Source organism: Canis lupus, chromosome 1, assembly GCF_011100685.1.
Source record: "Canis lupus familiaris isolate Mischka breed German Shepherd chromosome 1, alternate assembly UU_Cfam_GSD_1.0, whole genome shotgun sequence".
Classification (NCBI taxonomy): domain Eukaryota; kingdom Metazoa; phylum Chordata; class Mammalia; order Carnivora; family Canidae; genus Canis; species Canis lupus.
The window spans coordinates 60,160,854-60,181,502 of NC_049222.1; the positions used below are offsets into that span (position 1 = coordinate 60,160,854).

At 36.6% G+C, this 20,649-nt stretch overlaps 1 long non-coding RNA gene across 1 annotated transcript in view; it reads left to right on the top strand.

The window, feature by feature from the left end:
- LOC119870672 overlaps positions 1–19,144 on the top strand; it is a 37,967-nt gene extending 18,823 nt beyond the window's left edge. The window contains exons 2-3 of the long non-coding RNA XR_005353111.1: positions 17,718–17,824; positions 19,000–19,144. This is a non-coding gene — a long non-coding RNA (uncharacterized LOC119870672). The remainder of the gene's footprint in view (positions 1–17,717; positions 17,825–18,999) is intronic.
- Positions 19,145–20,649: the final 1,505 nt, after the last annotated feature.

Genomic DNA, 20,649 nt, shown 5'->3' on the forward strand with positions numbered 1-20,649 from the left:
ATCCATTTCTCCCACCTCCCCCTCTCTGGCAACCATTAGTTTGTTCCCTGTATTTATGTATGTATATATTTATGGGTGTGTTTCTGCCTTTTGTTCCTTTGATTTTTGTTTTGTTTTTTAGATTTCAGAGGTAAGGGAAATCATACAGTATTTGTCTTTCTCTGACTTATGTCACTTAGCATAATACTTTCTAGGTCCATCTGTGTTGTCATGACCTCATTCTTTTTTATGGCTGAGTAATATTCCATCGTGTGCATGTATGATATATACCTATTATATCTTCTTTATCCGTGTATCTATTGATGGACATTTCAGTTGCTTCTATATCTTGTCTATTGTAAATGCTGGAGTAAGCATAGAGGTATGTATACCTTTATAAATTAGTGTTTTCATTTTCTTTGGGTAAATATCCAATAGTAGAATTACTGGATCCTATGGTATTTCTATGGTTTTACTTTTAAATTTAATCTTTAATTTATTTCCAACTTAGTTTAGAGTAAGGATGGAGAGAAATCTACCTGGTTTCTTTCCACATTTCTCACTCATTGTGCCAACTCCATTTATTAAATTATTCATCTTTTCTATATCAGCTTGAAAATCAATCTTTATCTGCCATTTTTATATATTTGTGTTATTCTTGTTTTTTAAAGATTTTATTTATTTGACAGAGAGAGAGAGAGAGAGAGAGAGAGCCAGAGAGCACAGGTTGGGGGCAGCAGAGGGAGAGAGAGAAGCAGGCTCCCCACTAAGCAGGGAGCTTGACATGGGGCTTGATTCCAGGACCCTGGAATCATGACCCGAGCCAAAGGCATACACTTGACTGACTGAGCCAGCCAGATGCCCCTATGTTATTCTTCTTTATTTCAAAAGTACTATACTTTTAAAATTATGATAAATTTAGACTACATTTTAGAATCTGGAAGGAAAGTCATCCTTCATTATTCTTTCTCATAATTTTCCTGGATATCTAGTGATCTTTAGGAAAATTTTTGTCAATTCAATGAAAAAATATTAATATTCTGACTAAAACTGAAATAAATCTATAGCTTAATTTGGGGGAGAATTTGTATCTTTATAAAGATATTCCTTTTTAATCCATAATCTGCATGTTTTCCACATATTTATTTTGCTTATATGCATCTGAGTAAAATTTTATAATTTTCTTCAAGTAAGAGGTCTAATTTCATATGAAGTTAGGTGGATAAATTCTTAAATGTTTTCCTATACTTTAGTACTTTTCACTTGAATTTCATTTTCGTATTTAATTGCATTAGCTGTCTGATTCAGAATAATCATGTGCACATTATTTGTGGAGAAAATTATTATCTTTGGCAAACTAATACTGGCATTAATGGAGGTGCAAATAGTTAATGTTTAAGTGTGAAGATGGCTGGAAGAATTATGATTGATTTTTAACATACTACATCTTCCTATTCATGTTTTTAAGAAATTTTCTTTTAGGAGTAGATGTTAAATTTAATCAAATACTCTTTTTTAATGTATTGAAAATCATTTGAGTTTTTTCTTATTTAAGTTGCTAAAAATACTTTATCAATAAATTTGTATATGGAACCTAAATATTCCTGAAATAAATACAAAGGATATTAACTTCGAATATATAGCTGGATTTGATTAGTTAATTCTTATTTAGAATTTTGACTGATTATATTCATTATTCACATTAAAGTAGGCCCTAGTTCTACCATGGGATCAGAGTTGGGTACGGTAAGGAAGATATTGGGAGAATTTCATTGTGTACTTTGGTGTTTTTGAAGGCACAGAAGCAGGTGCCAGACTTTACTGTGGAAAATAGACTAGTAGAATTGCCAGTGTGTCAAAGTGAAGGAAATCTATACTTCTAGAGATTGTGAGGCTAAAATAGAGCTGTTGCTGGCCCATTGTGTGAATTAGGAAAAAATATCTCATGCTCCAGGCACATATAGTCCCATTCTGGGGTGTACAGTTTGATGTCAAGGATGAGGACTTCTCAATTGTAGAGAGTGAATAGTACACAAAGTTTTGTGGCAGCTTTGGGCAAACATGCCAGGTTTTTATCAGGGCTAAGGAGACATTTCAGAAGAAAGCCCCACGAAAGATATTTTGTAAAGACCTCTGCAACTGTCTGCAAAGGGTAAGATAATCACCACAGAAGAGGAATGCTGGTTTGATAGAAAAAAAGAATGAAAAAAAATCATTATACTTAGTGATACAAAGTTTGTCCATAGCCTATGGATATGATTATGCAAGTTACATATGAAATTACCAGCCAATAGTTATAGAAAAGGAAACTAATTCTCGAAATAAAATGAAGACAAATGTATGCCACAGTGTGGGACAGGATATGGCATAGGAGAGGAAGGAAGGAAGGAAGGAAGGAAGGAAGGAAGGAAGGAAGGAAGGAAGGAAAGAAAGAAAGAAAGAAAGAAAGAAAGAAAGAAAGAAAGAAAGAAAGAAGGAAGGAAGAAAGAAAGATAAAAGGAGGAAGGAAGAAAGAAATGCCCAAGGAGTGAATATGTCTCTTCCTATGTTCTAAGGACTCCCCACTCCCTTCCGATGGTAGTATTTTCTTGAATAGCCATTAACTTAGTTTTGTTCCAGGGAGAAAAAAAAAAAAAAAGGTCTCTTGGTTTTTAAGTTAGTATGTGATTTACAACTGCCCTCTGTGTGTTCAAAGAAAAAAAAAAAAGGCACAGTATATTACGTGGACACTCTGGAAGTCAACACTCCAAATTTGTTCCAGAGTATCTGATTTATGATAAAGCCTGTGGCACATTGATGCTGCATGACCCCATGTGAAGCTGCATTTGGTATTTGGACTGTGAGTAGAATTTCCTTCATTTCCAATAACATGAAACTCAGCAGTAAATCTTCACAAGATTATTGTAACTTGGACCAATTGGAAACTATCCTTAGGGTTTCCTGAGCAGTGTAGTGGCAAAAATTTCAAATCTTAGGTGATAAATAGTAAAAGAAAACTCCCCCTATTTCCCTTCCTGAAAAATTCTATACAAATGAAATGATGCTTTTTACCTCAGTGTCTAGTCTTTGGATCTTTATATAACCACCAAGAAATAAATGTTTTATTAAATGTCTAGAGTCTTGAATTTAAGTGGCTAGAATATCACTAAAAATAGATTAGTATATGTTGCCTAGGTGCAAAACTTTATATCAGAGATGAAAGGGAGGCAGAAATCCCTAAACTGTTGTAACTTGAAAAATGAAACAAATTTAACCTACTGCAAATGGGCCATGTGGATGTAAGAAAGGACATATTAATCAAACCTTACCAATTAAGGAGCTGGTACTTCCCTATTAAACTCTGAGATGAATTTCAAAAGCATGGCTTGATGGAATGGATATTTACGTTATTAAGATATCGTAGCAACGAATCTTTATTTGTTCTGAATGCTACATAGAGGTCAAGTTGAAAGTTCTCAGCTGATTACTATCATGACAATTAATAAAGATGATTTAGCTTGTCTGTTCGAACTCCTCTGAGAGCATCAGTATCTAGAGGTAGGAGATTCCAATGCTAAACAGTGATGTTTTCTGCTAAATACATGAGAGATAAATGAATTAAAGTATTGCTAATGATTCAACAAATAATTTCAAACTAATTTTAATTAATGTAAGAGCTCTTAGAATTTGTGAAATTTGAAGCTAAGGTCCTACCATTGTCTGCAGTGATTTTCAATTGTACTCTCTAAAGATGATATATCTCAGGATGTTATTTTATTCCAGTTTTTGCTCTGATTACTATTGCTACTTTCTAAAGTGCTGCAGATTTGGAATTTGAGGCTATGTACTTATTATCACTTATATAAACAGCTTGTAATGCTATTAATTTGTACTTTTCTGTTTTTCAATTACCAAATTAGCATTTATGGAGCATCTGCTCTTGAAACCCTATTTTAGGCTTCTCCCCTAGTCTTCCACATATCAGAACTCTTACTCCTCAGATCAGTCACCTAGAAGTCCTCCTTGATTCTTCTCATTTTCTCACAACTCAGATGCAAACCATTAGCGAGTCCTATCTTCTGGCTCTACTTTGAAAGTACATTAAAAATCCAACCACTTCTCTCTACCTCAACCCAAAGCACTCCCACCTCTTGCCTGGTCCATTGTAATATCTCCTGATTGGTCACCCAGCTCCCATTTTTTTGCAACATTGCTGGTATATTCGCTACATGGCAGCCACAGTAATCTTCTTAAAAGACAAATCAGATTATGTTACTCCCTTGCTCAAAACCTTCCATAAGCTTCTTGTCACATGAATATAAAATCTAAACTGCTTATCACAGCCCAGATTGGACTTCCATGATCTTCTCTTTCTAACCTCATCTTCCTTTGCCCCTTATGCACTCAGGTTCAGCCACACCATCCTTCTGATGTTCTTGGAGCTCACAGGGCTCATTACCACCTCAGGGCCTTTGCATTTTTGTTCTCTCTGCCTACAACATTCTTCTACCCAGATTTTTCAAGGTTTCCTTAATATATTCAGGTGTTTGCTTAAATGTTCCTTGGCCATTTCATCTTAAATAACCCTAATCTTTATTAGTTTTAATCCCTTAATCTAATCCCTTATACATGTGTTTTTATAGCACTTTTCCAGCTAAAGTTTTCATATGTGTTTGTTTGCTTGTTTAATCTTTGCTTTGCCCCACCTCCCACATGCACATTCAGTATAGCCCCATGGGAGCAGAGACTTTATCTTGTTCTCTACTGTATATCCTGTGTCTCGCAGGGCAATTGACACAGCAGACACTCAAAACATCGGGTGAGTGAAGGTATGAATTGGTACAGTAAAAAGGAAGGATAAATGGTGATGGAAAGGAGTTAACTAAAAGTCAAGGTACTTGTTGCCAGGAAATTTCAGGTCTAATCAGAGGAGAAAACCCACACCTATGCAAAAGAATATAAAGCATTACGGATTGAATGCATAATATTCAAGTAAGGCAGAGCAAAGCAGGACTGTTTATTATGTATATTACATGGAGCCATCTGTCTCCCTCCTGTTTCTTTTGCATTTCTCCATACTGCCTCATATGGTCTCTGAACATAAATGTTGACTATGACTAATTGATTATTTTTAAAAATATGCAAGTATGAGTAGAAAGTAATATTGAAAGTAAAACTAAAGTCAAGGCTTGAATTACTCTGAATTACCTGTGATTTTATTTTTCCATGCTTGATGACAAACATGCATGAATATGTATTGGCTTTTGTTTAGCTGCTGGATATATATCAGAACAAATTTTTATGGCGTGGTATAATATTTTCAAGATACTACGAGTTTAAAAATTTTTACTTAAAAAAAAAAACTCAATTCCCAGTGCTTTACTCTACTTTGCTGTATCTGTGATACTTACAAATTTTGGGAAATTAAGTTATACACTTTCCTGGAGAATCAAGTTTGTTGTAACTTGACTATATTTGTAGAGTGTAAGTGAAGAACACATAATTTGCTAAATTGATCATTGATTCAGAAAATTGTTGCTCACTGACTTGGGCGTAAAAACTTGAATAAAGTTCCAACACTCAAGAAGCTACCATGCTGTCATTTGTTAACTTCATGTTTTCAAACAGTTGAGAACTGTTGGATTCCAAGCACTGTCCCAGGCCTTGGGTATGCAGCTGTGAACAAGGCTGTCAAGGTCCCTCTAGTTAGAGAACTTAAGGTTCTGGGAAATAGAAATTGTATAGATGCTGACAGATGTGATTTTATATAAAGGAAGAGAACAGCACAGAATGGGAGCATATAATGAGGAAACCAACTTGAGCCTTCAGGGAAGGCTGAGGAATGGTATCGAGATTAGGCCCCGGAAGAAACTTTAGAGCAAAAGTGAGAGCAGGGGAGAAGGATGGACATGCAAACAAATCACCATAGTACAGTGTAATCAGAGGTTTGGTAAAAGAAAGAAAGTGAGTACAGGTTCTGCTGGTTGCATTGAAAAAAGAAAGATAAACAGTGTTGTTTGGCATCATCACAGCCTTGCACTAGAGGAGATGCCTGGGCCTCAGGAGTATGGATTTGCCAGATGGATAAGGGGGTAGGATTCAGCATGTGCACCATCTGAAGGTTGTAGCACAGTAGGAGAAAGTAAACAGGTGACATGACCCAGCCTCATGAAAAGTGAACCGGTGGAGTGAATTGGCCTAGGGAGGCTGGCTGGAATTCTTTTTGTCCACATGCTTGGCACTCTGACATTCAGAAAGGCGATTAACACTTGGGAAGAGTGCAGGGCAATGTTCTGGGCTGATCTGGCTTGAGAGTTGCCTGCAGCTAATTTGTGGTATGACAAAGTGCCATGGTCACTGCAGACCAGCCATTGACCTGGTGGCCATGCTGGCTAAATAATGGGTACAATTACATAACAGAGGATGGTCTTTTCTTCTAGATAGCACTGTACCTGGCCCTGGACAAGAAAACAGAAACTGAGCTAAAAGCTTTTCAAAATGTTTGGGAAGTACCTAAATGAACAAATTGTATTGTATAAATGTGGATGATGTTGGTGTTATGTAAGTGAGGATTAGGTTTTTTTTAAACATAAGAAATAAACATGAACCATTAAATTTCCCTTCAAGAAAGATAGCTTAAAAAATTGGTTAATAATCTGTTCAGTACTAATAAAGTAGACAATCCTCAAGAGATATATTTTTGGGGGGGCACCTGGATGCTCAGTGATTGAGCATCTGCCTTTGGCTCAGGTTGTGATTCCGGGGTCCTGGGATCGAGTCCCGCATTGGGCTCCTGGCAGGGAGCCTACTTCTCCCTCTGCGTGTGTCTCTGCCTCTCTCTGTGTCTCATGAACGAATGAATAAAATCTTTAAAAAAAAAAAGAGAGAGAGATGTATTTTTTCACAAATAACAAAATACATATCTAGTATTGACATCCATTTTTGTGAAAAAATACCGAATAGATTGAAGGAGAGAAATTCATGAAAACAACTTCAATTCTCTAAAGCAGTTTTTTGGTTTTTTCTTCAAGGATTTTATCTGCTTTAGAGAGAGTTGTTATTTTAAAGGGCTGTGATTTTCTCCGTGGTGCCCTGTTTTGAGAACATGGATTTACTTGGCTGTTCTATGCAATTGCTTGCCTTCTAGGGCTCTCTAAGTAACAGCATTTTTCATATATGCAAAAAGGAGGCAAGTGGGTTTGTGAGATGATGTCTTGTTTGATTAGCTGTATGAAAGCTGCCTTGTCATGAGAAATCTTAATTGTAATAATTCTTGAGCAGAACTTAGCGATGTCTTTTCGGCAATGCTACTATTTAAGGCTTTGCTTGTGCCCTAGCCAAACAGATGTGTTTATTTACATGTCTGATCTAAACAGGAAGACAAAAGGGCTCTGCCCACAGCCTCGTACTTCCTCTAATACAGATAAAAGGGGAGGAGAGATGCAAGCAGTTGGGGATCATGGAAATGAGAGAGGGAATGAAGAAAAGCCCTGTAGGTGTGAGTCAAACTGAGGCAGCTGTGCTTTCCCTCTGCGCTGGAACAGCTGCGTGGGGGCTGTAAAGAACCAGAGGAGAGCTAGCTGGTGGCACTGGCTTGGGGCGGGTGGTCTCCTTTCTCTTCCCTGAAAGGGCATAGATATATAATTGTCCCGCCTGTGCAAAGATGCTGCTGCTGGGGCACTTTGAATCCACGTCAGCTCAGGTGCATCTAAACACACAGAATGTCACTGTTGCAGGCTGTGGCCGCATACCAAGGGACACTAAGAGGCTGCTTACTCCTTAAATGTGGATGAAAAGCTTTGCAGGTAGAGAACCTGGAAATTTAGAGTAGATAAAATCAAGAAGTTAGAGTAATGAAGTAGACTTTAAAGGAATAAGCTGAGAGTGGTGGAACAGGGATGGGGGGGGGGGGTTCTCAACCCAGGGAGGAGCAGGCTGGGGACTTGCGGATTAAGCCACATGTGGCAGCAGGAAAATGAAGAGTTCTATTTTTCCTCCACTAAAATATTTTCTTTTCCTTCCCTTCCCTTCCCTTTCCTTTTTCCTTTCCTTTCCTCTTTCAATTTTATTTATTTGAGAGAGAGAGAGACAGAGAGAGAGAGAGAGAGAGCATGAGCTGAGAGGAAAGGCAGAGGGAGAGGGAGAAGCAGGTTCTTTCCCGAGCAGGGAGCAGGATTTGGGGCTTGATCCCAGGACTCTGGGATTATGACCTGAGCTGAAGGTGGGCCCCTAACCACCTCCTAGAACAAGTTTCTTAAAAATGTCCTACGGGGCACCAGGGTGGCTTTTGGTTGGTTGAGCATCTCTGATTCATGATCTCAGCTTAGGTCTTGATCTCACGGTTGTAAATTTGAGCCCCATGTTGGGCTCCACATTGGGCATGGAGGCTACTTAAAAAAAAAAAAAAAAAAAAAACCAGTGTTCTGGATTGAGATTTTCCTCTTTTACTTCTTAATCTCTTCCCTTCATTTGTAACAACATTATACAATAATGAAAACCTTAAGCAGAAAGCAAAATCCAATAATTATAGTACCAGAGATGGCTTTGGAATTTGTCCCGTTTCTACACAGTGAAGGAAAGGGTGACAGCAGTTGTCACTGTTTCTTGAAAAAATATATTAGGTTATTATTCCTTTAGTCAGAGGTTAGAAAAGCAGAGGTTAAAACCACACACACACGCACACACACACACACACACACACACACAACTACAGAAAAAATGTATCCTGTAGCTTTGTGCAACTTATCTTTTGATTCTAATTTGGGGCTCCTTATCAAATTTTGTTCCGTGAAAGTCATTATTTCAGGAAGTAAGGGGATAGCTTTACTGACGAGAATTAAAAGCACCAATTTTAGTGTGACTTTTCTATTTTTTTTTTTGACTTTTTTTTTTTTTTTGACTTTTCTTTAAGGGCATTGATCCTATGTATTTAAATGGCACCAGAAGCCAACTCTGAATTGTAGAATAAGAGTCAGCTGAGGTTTTTTTGTTTTGTTTTGTTTTGTTCTGTCTTTAATTGGATTGTTTACTTGCTAACATTAGGGCCAGGTTTTTCTGCTTAATTCTAAATATTTATGACATTATAGACAGTAAGAAAGGTAGGAGTACTCTGTACATTGGTGACGAGGCAGGGTTAAAAGCTGGAAAGTAAATATAACTTGTGCTTTTCATAACACACCTCGACAGGCCAAAGGCATGTTTGTGCATTGAATTGAATTGAATGGAGCACGTGCTGTGGATTTCTGAATTTCCCCAAAAATTATGTGTGCATTTTCTATATACATGTGAGTATGAATGTGTTTATTTGTGTCACTGTTGAAAACTGAAGTGGAGCCTGATTTTATTTAATAAGAGGATCCTAAATACAGATTTTGGGGACTGGAGTGAAACTGCATATTCATAAAACTCTATTTCCATCAGTAACGAAAAATGATTGTCCTTATTTCCACTTTTCCTTGCTTGGTCTTTGGAAAGGAAAGGGCTTAAGAGTGAGTAGCAGGAGGTGACAGGGTCAGGCTTTGTTAGCCTTTATATTTTTCCAGTGGCGAGGCTGCAGCGCCTACCATTACAGTTCTCCCAAGTGTTTGCAGTCATGAATCTATTTAGATGTTTAGTCGGAATAGTGTTTTTTTTCAGAGGAAGTGTAGTTAAAATATGCGTTGCCTTCAGTTCCACCATGTTTGTTTTAAGTGTAAAAGTTTGTTCAAATATAGTAGGTGCTTTCTTGGTAAGCAAAGCATTCTAACATCTGAACTGTCTTGGTCTTTGGCTTGCTTGCTGTTCTGTTTACCAGCTGTGTGTGCCAGAAGCTGCCACTGGTCTCTAGTGATGGGAGCACTAGCACCCTGTCTCTTACCTGGTTATTTTTACAGCACAATCTTGTCCTTAAAGATAGTTATACCCGCTGATTCTTAGGCGAATGGGCAAGTTACCAAACACTCTAAATTGAAAAAGGGGAGGGAATGGAAACAGTAGTAGAAAGAAGGCAATTGTCCTGTTTTGGGAACCTCTCACACAGTGCCCTGTGGTCATTTCAAATGTTTGCATTTGTGCAGAGAGTAAACTGGTCTTTCTCTACCGGAATGTAAAAACATGGTTAAGTAGAAGAGTAAACAGTTGGTTGCACTAGGCTCTATTTTTATTTCTGAATTAAAACGAAATTGGTTTTTATCGCATGTAAGGGCTCTTTTCATTTTATTTTTTAAATCAAGTATTTTGACTGCTCTGAGCATAAACTGGAGAGTTTATCAAGAGAGTAATGACCTGCTATCCTTGGTTTAAACAAAATAGACCCCTAGGAACAGTCATATAGGAAGATAACACTGCCTCCATGTTTCCCCCCTCATCTTAGATGATATGTTCAGTGGGAGTTCAGTAGAAAGGTGTAGAATTTCCTAGGTTGTCTATAAACTTGTTGATTTGATGTATTGGAAATGATAATTTACCTCTTCATCTCAGTTCTGAACTTTTCCTATTTAGCTCAGCAAGCTGGGTCCGTTTCATTTTCTTACCCTACACAAGTGAGAAAATAGATTTGGAAATTACCTGAGCACTCTGGGCTATTTCAAAGATCAAGAAAGAGAATTTGGTTTCCATTTCTCATGAGTGATATATAACATTTGGAAAGCAGGAAAATGATAATTGAATATGGACATAACTAATTAAAATATTATATTCAGGACTGAGATTGAAATGTAGCTAAGGAGAAAAATCCTACAGATGCTTAGAATCTGTGAGGCTTCTAAATTAGCTGAATCCCCAATGAATCTTCATTATTGACTAGAGGAAATTATGTGGTATTCTCTTTCTTTGCAAGGCTTGAAAATTTATTGAATTGATACTAAAAGCTTGCAGAAGGTAAGGGAACCTTCTCAGAGGCAATTATGCTGCATTTTGCTACTGAAATCTAAGTTTTTCCCATGTGTGACAGAATTTTAAATGAAACTAAGGCAAACAAAATGTTAAAATAGATCATCATAGTCTTGTTTAGAATTAGTGCATACTCACAGGGTTTGAGAATGGTAGTTGAATATAGATGTCTCCGAATATGGCTTATCTGCCAAATGACAGATGGTCCAGAGTCAGAAGAGAAAGGCTAAAGAAGATGTAGTAGAGGGTAAGGCTAGTTCTGGAAAGAGCTGAGCAGCTGTTTGGTGGTTGTATTAACACTGATCATTAGTACAGTCTCTTTTTCATTCTGCCACTTTCATTTGTTATTTTTTTCACTTTTGTGATGATTCAACAAGGCTATTTATTAGAAAGGATGATATCTGCATAAAGGTTCATTGAGTGAAAATATTCTGAAAGTTATAGGCTAAATTAAAGAGGTTTTTTTTTTTTTTTGATTGAGGGATAACTAATGCTTTGTATCACACATTAGTTAAAAAAACATTTGAAAATTGATTTTTTTATCCTTCAAAATACTGTGAAGACACGTCATTGTGTTTTTCTACTAGAATTCAATTAAAAGGGGCTCCAGAGAGATAAGGAAGCCAAAGAAACTTCATCATGTGGAGCTCATGAATTGTCAATTATGACCTTTTAATTTACCAAGTATTTATCTGTTTATTGTTTAAGTCCGCTTTATTGACTTAAACAACAAAATGCACTCTTTGTAAGTGCACATTAATGGACTTTGACAAATTTAAAGCCCCATGAAACACCATCATCATCAAGATACAAAGCACGTCCATCACCTTCAAAAGTTCTCTTATGTCCCTTCCCACTCAACCCATGCTACCTTGGTTTAGGTAACCACTGATTCGCTTCCTATATTAGAGTTTCATATTAAATGGAATCATACAGTATGTACACTTTTGTTTGTAGCTCCTTTCACTTGAAGTGCTATGTATATTCATTTAAGTTTTGTGTTTCAATAGATTATTTCTTTCCTTTTGATGACTAGTATTTCATTGTATAAATATGCCACAATTTTCCTACCTTAAATTTTGAGTTGGTTTAGCCATTTGAATAAAGCTGTTTCAATGTCTGTTTGTAGTCTTTGTGGAGGACATATGTTTTTATTTCTCTTGGGTGAATCCCTAGAAGTAAATTGTTGGGTTATATGGCAAGGCAAGTGCATACTTAGGTTTATTCTAAACTACTAAATTGTTTTCCCAAGAAACTGTATAATTTTACATTTTTTTCCAGCAATATATGTGATTTCCAGCTATTCTATATTCTTGTCAAGACTTGGCATTGTCAGTTTTTTTTTTTAAATTGCCATTGAAATGGGTGTGCAGTGTTTGTGTAATTGTACACAAAAACATATATAGTTCAAATCTTTGCCATTTTCTTATTGGCTTGTCTTATTGAATTGGTAACAAGTCATTTTCAGATATATGTATTATGTGAATATTTTTTCCCAGTTAACTTGATTTATTTCTTAATAATGTTTTTTGAAGAGCGGAATTTTATTTTCTTAAAGATTTATATATTTATTTGAGAGAGAGAGAGAGAAGATGAGCAGGGAAGGGTGGGGGGAGAGAGAGAGGGAGAAGCAGACTCCTCACACAGCAGGGAGCCTGATGCAGGATTTGATCCCAGGACCCTGGGATCATGACCTGAGCCGAAGGCAGACAATCAACTGAGTCACCCTGGTGCCCAAAGAGCAGAAATTTTAAATTTTGACAATGTTTATATATTTTCTCTTATATGGTTCATATTTTTGTGTTGAGATACTGATCTTAATTAATTCTACCACCATATGTACTCAGTGATCCAAAACAGAAACTTGATCATCCTTGACTCACCTCTTTTTTCACAGTATCTGTTGATCTTACTTTCTAAATATCTTCAGACTTTATCTACTTTCCTCAGTTCTGTTCATCTAGTCCAGACAATCATCCTCTCATGCCTGGATTGCTATAATAGTGTTCTTAGGTGATCTTTCAGAAATATTAACCTGAACACAATATTTGTTGCTTAAAACCCACCAGTGGATCCCTAGTGTTTTTAGAATAAAGTATAAACTTTTAAATATGGCTCCTAATGCTCTGTATCTACTTACATTTCCAATTTCCTCTTTTCCCACTTTCTTTCATTATCCCATCTTTATGTACAATGTTCAGCTCTTTATCCACAATGATCTATTATCATTTCCTTAACAACTCTAAGCTTTTTCTTCATCGCATATCTATTTTCTACTCACTTTACGTGAGTCTAAGTAGGAATTCTTCTTTTTTGGAGCCATTTCCTCATGGCCAGGCTGGATTATATGGCTCTGCCTGTGTTCTCCATTTAGCAGGGACTATAGATAGACAACTAATGAAGTGATGATATATTTCAAGAAAGTGGGATTAGTCTATGAAAAGGATCTGACAAAAAGAACACTTTCAGGTGGGGAGTATATTTTATGCTTCAAAATCATCCTTTATGATATATAACTTTGTAAATTACTCCAGGACACACTCCATGCACTGCATTCCACACACTGAATCCAGAACAAGGATTATTAATGGTTTCAGTGGCCTCAACCAAGGCCAGTGGGTAAAGTGAGCAGAGGCCCTTAGGGGGCAGCAGAGGACCACATACCAAGAAAGGTCATGGGCGGGGCAACTGTGTAAGCAAGGGGACCTCTTTGTGTCACTAGCCAAGAGGGTAAACTATTTGTCTTTCTGTTCCTCAATACTAAATAAGGATAGAAGCTAATGGAGTTGAAGTGTGTAGAAACTCACAAATTCAAATGCCTACAGGGATGTGACAAGAAACAGACTTCAGGGAATGAGACCAGTGTAAGACAAAGTCTGATTAAGGGTCTGCTACCAACTTGAGAATACATCCTTCACCTGGAAGCATATAAATGCCCACAAATGGATGAAACACGCTTTGTTAACCAATCAGCTTGCAACATTTCTGCACACATGCTGCAAATCTATCACCCTAGCGTGGCCGACTACACTGAGCCACATAAGGGAACTCCATTTGAAGATGGGAAAATCTCCCTGATATCAGCAGGGAGAGCTAGAACCAGGGTTAGAACAAAGAGGAAATGAGGACTGAGCTGAGGTCCTTGTGGAGTCAGTTAGGTGTTTGATGATGATGTGAGGGAATGAATATTTATTAGACATCTATGTGTATTAAGAAATGCACACACAATATTAGAAGTAACAGTGTTGTTTATTGGGAACTTACATTGGATCGAGCACTTTATTGGGTATTTTACACAGTTTGATTCTCAGAACAACATGATAAGTATTATTTTTTCCCCCCATTTAACCAACAAGGAAATGGAGGCTTCAATTTGTTTGAAGTCAGGGCTGCCTGAGAGAAAAAGAGAGACAGAGAGAGAGAGAGACAGAGACAGAGAATGTGTATAGGGGCAAACATTTTTTCCTGGGCCCCTGTCTATTAAAACAATTTGAGACATCTTAAATAACTTGGAAACAATCCACTAGCCAGGCTGCTCTAAACCAGGCTTTTCATGTGGCTCCTGAAGGAAATGTAAGAGTGGGAAACTTTTCTAGGTTCTTTAGTGGGTATAATGATTTAATTGACATAAGACAGATTTACAGGAGAAAAATGTATGTATAGAAGCCCCATTAAAATATGAGACTCCCCAGATGTCAGGTACTTGAGGCTTATATACCATCCAGAATTAAGGAGAAAGAGGTATAGTTCAGGGGCTTCAAAGGGGAGGAAGACAATTCACAGGAAGATGAGAAAAGCAAATGTTTGGTGAACAAGGTTTGCCATGCCACGCAGATAAGTTTTTCTGATATTAAAAAGTTATTTCTGGTAGTAGGTCTCTTCTGGTACAGGCCTTCTATCCAAATTCTTTTAGGCAGTGAAGTCGGGTGGGGGAGGGGCAGTTAATGTCTCTTCCTGAGGCTGCTGGGCGGTGATTGTCCTCAGCCCAGAATAATCCATTTACCAAAGTGGCACATTTTGGGGTGATGTATTCTGCTCCCCCTTAGAAATAATAGGCATGAGTCCTGGGGCTCTTTGTGGCATTTGGTTAGCCCCACATGTAAGAGATGGGATGAAGTTGTAGGTGTAAGGTTGGAAGGCCCCTGAAAGGGAGGAACAGGCTGGAGGTGGGTGGTCTGGTGGTAGGAGCTTCTGGTGAATAGAATCCATGTGGATTGCTTTGGGTATAGGGCACCCTTCCTGGAAGACTCTAGTTCCAGGCACTCTATTAGATATTTTAAGGAACAGTACAATTGATCCTTGCAAAACACAGGTTTGAATTTCACGGGCCCTCTATGTGCATTTTTTTTTTTTCGATAAAATAGGTTACAGTTCTGTAAATTATTTTCTCTTCCTTATGATTTTCTTAATATTTTCTTTCCTCTAGCTTACTTTATAGTAAGAACACACTGTTTAGTACATATAGCATACAAGTTTAGTACACGTGTATTAATTGACTGCTTATGTTACTAGTATGGCTTCCTGTCAACAGTAGACTATTAGTAAGTAAGTTTTGGGGGATTCAAAAGTTATATTGGACTTTTGACTGCAAGGGGCAGTGGGCAGTGCCCCAACCTCTGCACTGTTCAGGGCCAGTTGTGCTCTGAAGAGTAAGGTTGCCTATGTGTGGCCCAGGGGAGGGGTCCTGCTTGCTGAGCAGCACTGCCCAAAATGACTTAGCTAGTAAGGATTACAATCCAAGTCTTTACCCAGAAGAGCATCATTTACAAGCCAGTGTTAGATTAAACTTTCAAGAAAGCAAAAATCATCCCAACTCTGCCTCTGTTTTGTCTTCTGTCCTGGCCAGGACATTAGTAGGACCTATATAGTCTAACCACATTTTTCTTCTTTTTCTTCTCCTCTTCCTCCTCCTCTTCTTCCTTCTTCTTCTGTCTCCTCCTTCTTCATCATCACCATTATTTTAAATTTATGATATATTGAGGATGGACAACTTTATAAAATATAATAAAAATGTCCCAGCAATATCAAACTTCTATAAAAGGTTTTAAATATTATCTTTCAGTTTCTTTATTGAGCCACACTGGTCTACACTCCCACTTTACTAGCCTTGGTCTAACCCAGTGTCAAGAATTTCTTCCATCCACTTAGGATTCCTAATTGTCTTGTTTCTATAATTTGATATTGAAATAAATAAATGTATACATACGCCTGGCAAAGAATTCAACATGACAACTCATTAATCTACATCCAGGTAGGTGAGAGTTAGAGAACCTATGGACTTTGGATGGAACTGTCTATACTTTTTAATCTCTTTACCATGTAATTGAGACATTTTGAAGATTTTGGTTTAATATTTGTGATAGAGGTGATTAAGATCTATAAAGGATTGGAGATTGATAGGTTTCAGTGATTTATGTTTTAAAGTTTGACTTCTTATCCTCACACAAATCTCCAGATGTGGATCATTAACTTCATCACGTACATATAAGAATATTTTTGTTTTCATTTGAGTGACTTTTCCTGGTTATATCTGGTTGGATGGGGTATGAGATACCATTTATGGAAAAAGAAAATTAATATTGTGGTGGATGTGTCTACCAGATTTTACATCTCTCCATTCATGTAATCATTTATATGAAACTTCCTTTAGTGGGCAACAACTCACAGTTGAGGGAGTTTGTCTATAATAAACCACTTGGCTTATGTTACATCAAATTAGATCAGATCAATTTCCTTTATTTTTAATTCCTTCCACACCACATCAGAATTCTCCTTAAATGAGATGCCTGTAAACAGATCTGGCTCCTTAAGGGTGATAAAAAGGTATGAACATAAATCTCAAATTGTTTTTTGAGAAAGGAGATTTTTCTTTTATGAAAGAAGATTTTCCTTTTGTGAACAATCAATTGAGAAATGACAGAAGCTAGCTCTACAAACTAGATTTAAGGGAATATTTGAAGAGCAAAAAGTAAATATCCAAGATATAATATTTATAATTTTGATAAATTAATGTATATATTTTTGAGCCTGAAAGCTTGGTAGGTCCTTATCTTAACTTTTGAAGGAAAAGATGCTGCTACTTCATAGAAAGTATAGAAAAACCATGTTTTATTTGGAAAAGAAATGAGTCTAAGTGAGTATTACAATATTGAAAGGCCTCCTGTGGGTATACCACTTTATAACACTGATTTTCTGCAAGCATATATCAGCTCACATTAATGGGCATATACCTAGGTGTGCCATCTGTTACAGTTTTAGACGCCAGAAAACATTTCTATGGGTTTTTTTGAATCGTACTAGTTCAGAGACTGTGATACTTCATAAACTTGCTGACCAGACAAGAGCTTGAGTTTACCTCCTAATATATCATTTTATTTTTCCATTTCAAGCATTACCTGAAATCTTCCCATCCTTGAAATCTTTATAGGAATTATTACTTTATTTCTCATTTGGAATTTTCATTATACTTCCATTCATCTAATGATCTTTCTTGTGTATGTGTATTCTTTCTCCACATAATTATTGGACATAAAAACTAGATGATAAGTGGGGGGTTGAATGGCTAAATCTACTTTTTTTGGTCAGAGAAACAAATGTAATCACCCAGGAAATAGGGTAAAGTCTGAGAAAGATCAGATTATTTAAATTGATTTCCACCAAGGTAAAATTGCGCGGTAAAATACTACATTGGTGATTGAATGCATAGAGTATGAAGTGACCGATTAGAGATTATAATTTTTGATGTCAAATGTTGACATGCACTTGATATGTATGGTAAAAGGAGAAAGATAAGGAAAGTCTTATAGCTCAGTAACCCATGAAATCCTTAGGCTAGCAGACTTATCAAGACATATTAAATATTAAACAATTCTCAAATATTTTTTTTTCAGACAACTCAATGATCAACTCAGGAAAAGCAGCAAACATGAAAATTCTATGGCTGAGGCCATATTGCACATCCTTGGTGGACTGTTAAGAAGAGAAAAGAAAATCTGTGGTATGTGTGAATCAACTGATATTTTAAGCACAAATGTTTTTCTTCTTTAGAAAACAAGGTCAATATATTAATGTTGATATTCATGCACAAAAATGGGTCAGCTGATATTTTAAAAAATCTTTTTTGCTTTGTTTTGCTCTTTCCCTAAGGTCACTGACCAGACACTGGACAGGTAATATACTAAGACTCTAAATATCTACAAAGGCAGTCTTATTTGTTCTACGTAGAAATTTCTGAGAAGGCCCTGAGTCTGATAGAATATATACCATAGGGTAAGCATTCAGTTCATATGTGGTAACAACGATGGATTTGGGGCCAAATATATTTTGAGAACTGGAGTTTTATTAAGTGCTTATTTCAGGCAAGATGCTAAGCATTCCACATAGATTTTTAAAAGTTCAATGTTAGACTAGTCCTGTAAGATACACATTATTATCCTTTCAGATATTACAACAAAACAAAATGGGGGGAAAACCCAAAAAAAGAACCCGAGAGTTAGTGGTATTGGGCACGATTGCAGCTCTAAAGTGGAATCCTGGAATCCTGGTTTGAACTAAGGCATTCCTACCCTAGAGCTCACTCTCTTAGGCAATCACTCCATTATACTGCCTTGCCATCTAATGTTCCAGTGATGTAGTAATAGCATCGAAGAGGTAATTTAAAGGAAGGACTGACTTCCAGAAAGAGGGCTATCAAAGAAAATACACAGTGTGGAACATTTTGCTGTGGCAGCAGGAAGTCTTGATTTCACAGAATATGTCTTGTTAGATGCCAGTTTAATTAGCACCATCCTCTTGGGTCTCGATGTAGTTGTTAACTCTCTCTACCATGGGAATGACCTTGAAAATTGTATTTGTCTCATGCAGCTGGCAATGCACTCTAACAAAATACTATATAGCAGGTAAGTTGCTTCCTACATGTTTTATGCCATTTTCAAAGCACAGAAATGAACTGAGTATGCTGAGAAGTAATGTGGTATAAGAAGGCAGGCAGATGGTTTCATTTAGCTGTAACCTAAGTGACATGTTCAATATCAAGATGTTTAAGTAGGTATGCTTAGAGTGATTCTCTGTCACAGTCTTTCCTCTTTATGAAACGGAGTGTGACTAGTTCTTAGGAGCCTACTAGAGAACAAGGAAATTTTAGTCAATGATTTATCATGGTGCTCATTTCAGAATGCAGTGGAGGCTCACCTTGTTGTCTGCCTGGAGCAGGGAATAGATTCTCCCTCTGTGTAACTGGCCTACTTTGCTGTTCCCCACACAGTCTTCAGCAGAGGTGTTATATGACTTCCAGAAGTTAAGGACCATGTTTGTCAGACACCAGGTGTGTACCTTAAATTATTTCTTATAGGTAGAAATTATTTCTTGTGTTTGAAATATTTAGAACTGCTATACAAATGACTATAGAGTAATGCTATGTGCTTCATAGAAAAGTTTGGAAAAGTAAATTTCAGAATTCTTAAATTTTAGTTCATTTCTAGCCATTGTCAAGCAGAGATCTGGCTCTTTAGTTTAGAATACCTCAGTAAGTATCCCCAAATTTTTATGATTTTTCTGTTTTTTACAGTCTAGGAATACTCTAGCAGATTTGACATTCACCAGAATTCTTCTTTCGATTTTTTTCCACCCAATTTATATATTTTGCTATATTTTACTCTGAACCGTTAATGCTCTCTAAATTGTAGGAATATTGTCTTTATCTTGCCCTCACCCTGTTATTTTTATTATTGCAGCTCACAAATTAGTTGTATAATGTGTTGACAGTCTAATTATTATTATTGTGCCTTAAAGGTTGGATTAAACCCAAGAGATCAGAATATTTAAAAAAGAAAAAGTCATTCTGAGCTTCTTGTTATCTTGTTTGCTCTGTCACAATGTGCACAGCGGCAGAACCATGCTAACTAGAATAGGATCAAAATCAGCCATGTCTGCAGAACAATTTCAGCTTTTGTGATATTTTAAGTTTTATTTATTATTTTTATGCCGTAATAGCATCTGATGTTTTCTTTAGGAACAGAAAAAAAACCCATATATTTTTATCTTAAGCAGTAGCTGCCTTTCAGACCTATTTTTTAATCAAATTTGTAGCATAGGTGTCAAACTAAATTGTTTTTTACTTCAACACTCCAATGTTTTGTATATTAGAGGTAACTTCCATGCACTAGAAGCTATTTCCGTCACTGACTTCTTCTCTTCCTGACAAGCGTCTATCTCTTTAGCACTTAGTGCCCACTGGTGAATTTTACTTGGTTTTGGATGAAGAGCTGGAAAAACCAATTATCTCAGCCTCACACATTTCCACTATCAGGGATCAGTTATGTGCTTTAATCGTGGTGTCATGTAATGTCCACATTGCTTCTTGCTTTGAGCTGAATCGCTGCAACTATCTCACTTTGACTGCTCTTGAAAATGTATCCACATCTGTCTGTTTTCATTGTCTAATTCCTGGGCATAGACGGCATATTGGTGACTGAGTAGTATGATGAAGGGAACATAAAAAATTTGGTATCAGAAAAAAAAAGTGGGTGTCAGAAAGTCTGACTTTAGTGCTGACTCTATCAGTTATTAGATGCCCATTTGATGCTGGGCATGATGCTGATCCTCTCTGAGCTCCATCAGCTTCAATGAAAAAATGTAGTTTATTAAAGTAATATTTTAAAGGATGTCTATATCATATATTTTATGTTATATATTCTATAGTTACATATAACTATATGTAAATATATTGTAATTATGTAACATGAATTATTACACGTTACACATATTATATGTTGTATATATTTTATATGTGATATATATTTTATTATATAGACCTTGTTTATC